Source organism: Apis dorsata, unplaced genomic scaffold (assembly GCF_000469605.1).
Source record: "Apis dorsata unplaced genomic scaffold, Apis dorsata 1.3 scaffold_73, whole genome shotgun sequence".
NCBI lineage: Eukaryota > Metazoa > Arthropoda > Insecta > Hymenoptera > Apidae > Apis > Apis dorsata.
The window spans coordinates 497,157-499,345 of NW_006263371.1; the positions used below are offsets into that span (position 1 = coordinate 497,157).

At 37.8% G+C, this 2,189-nt stretch overlaps 1 protein-coding gene across 1 annotated transcript in view; it reads left to right on the top strand.

The window, feature by feature from the left end:
- The window catches only part of LOC102676853 (muscle LIM protein Mlp84B-like), a 19,304-nt gene that overhangs the window by 5,564 nt on the left and 11,551 nt on the right, over nucleotides 1-2,189 (top strand). The window lies entirely within an intron of this gene.

Consider the following 2,189-nt stretch of genomic DNA (forward strand, 5'->3'; position numbering starts at 1 on the left):
CGATTATTTTCCGAGAGCATAGACGGTCGGACAAAAATGTTTTTGTAAATATTCTTGGATAAATAATTCTTTTCGCCTCGAAAAATAATTACTATGGTACAGATGAGAGGGGGAAAAATAATTGTGTCCAATTTATATGCCGGTTATATCATCACGTGATTCACGTTACGATATATATATATATATATATCAAAAGACATTTTTAACCCACTGTACATGCTTTATATACACACCTTAACTTAACTTAAATATGTACTTATATATATATGTAAGATAGATATTTAATATCTTAGTGGAAAAGCGTTCAAAATTTTCACCTGGCCTCGACGACAATGGAGAACAATGTACCGGTTTGGCAACGAACCGGTTCAAGGAAGAATACGTGCGAATTTCAGGCCGTTTAATTTCTTTTTTCTTTCTTTTTTTTCTTTTTTTTTTTTTTTTTCTAACGTTTTAGCGACCCCAGAACCTCTTCTCTCAACCTCAAATTTTTGAGGCCCCCCCCTCTCCCCTCCTCAATCTTCTTTTTTTTTAATCTTCTCCTCTCTAAAGAAAGAAACGAAAGAAAGTACAACAACACGAGAAATAATTAAAAAAAAAAAAAAAAGCAAACAAACGAGCAACTGAAAAAGCCAAGCAAAAGAAAACAAAAAAAAAAAAAAATATCGAAAAAGAGCAAAAAAACACCCTACTACCCCCGCCAGCCCCGCCGAGTGCGAGCCAACCGGAGGCCCATGATTGAACAATATATGTTGTCGCTTTATCACGAGCCTGCGCTCGAAAAATCCTCGTGATAAAGGGAACTAGCGAGTAACAAAAGAAAAAAATGGTGAGCACCGAGTCAGATTCCGCCTCTCTCTCTCTCTATATCTATATTTCTCTTCTTGACTCTCTCTGCCTTTTCTCTTCTACCGCCTCACACGAGAAACCAACCGCTTTTATATATATATATATATATTTCTTTTTTTTCTTTTTTTTTTTTTTTTAGTCACTTTTTCTCTTCTTCTTCTTAATTTTATTTTCCATATTATTTTTTATTTTCCAAATATATATATAAATTCTGTCAAATCTCGCGGGCGATTTATCGATATACGCAACACACCTGCACGGCCTCTCTCTCTCTCTCTCTCTCTCTCTCTCTCTAGTAGTCTTTACTTTCTTTACTCATTTTTTTCTTTCTCTCTCTCTCTCTCTCTCTCTCTCTCGAGACACACAATAACTCCGTAACCCTTGCTAACACGTTTAACTCAATGGGTGCTTCTGTTTAGACAACAGCGATTTTTACACACACGCACACACAATATACATACAACATTGCTCGCTTCCAGACACACGTGTAGGGGTGCTGTACCGTAGATAAAACGCTTTTTCGGTTTCCTCTTACCTACCTGTTGTTTATTTATCTTTGAACGTTTTTTTTTCTCTCTCTCTCTCTCTCTCTTTCAAATTCGAGCTCTTTCTTAAAATTTCAATTTTCAATAGAGATTATCCCCTCTTCTATTATTTGCTTTCCCATTTTTTCATGGTTTCCCCTCCTTTCTTTCTTTTCTTTCTTTTCTTTCTTTCTTTCTTTCTTTCGTTCTTTCTTGTGCCTCTTGCTCTGTCCTCACTTCGTTTCTTTTATTTTTCTGAATAAAACGTATTTATTTATTATTTATTATTTGATTTCTTGTTACACACGATCCGCTTCTTGGCTCTCCTCTCGGGGCTCGGCGGAAGCCACTTGCGTGGTCGCAAAAGGGAAACGGGATACTAACCGATTAACTAACATGTGCCTAACACTCTAACCGCCCGGGTTGTTATTCTTTCGGTATTCTTTTGGTTTCTGGTAATTATCATTTTTTTTTAGTATTACATTTAGAGTTTTCGTTTTCGTTTCGTCGATCCGTGGACGACGGAAACCCACCTCGCGCGTTTCGAAACCTCTCGAAACCACTTCCGATGTATATATGAAAATTATTTCCGCTCAACTTTCAGCGCTCGTGGAGTTCCAGTGGAGTTTCTGTCGTTTCACCGATCGATCCCTCCCTCTTCTGTTTTGCAGTGGTGTTTTCTTGTACTGTCTGCTTCTGTTTCTGGTGGTTCTCCACCTCCTGGTATTCCAACGCCCCTGATCAATATCCCCCCACCCCTTTCTCTCTCTCTCTCTCTCTCTCATCGAGCAACCTAACGAGAAAAAAAAAAAAGGA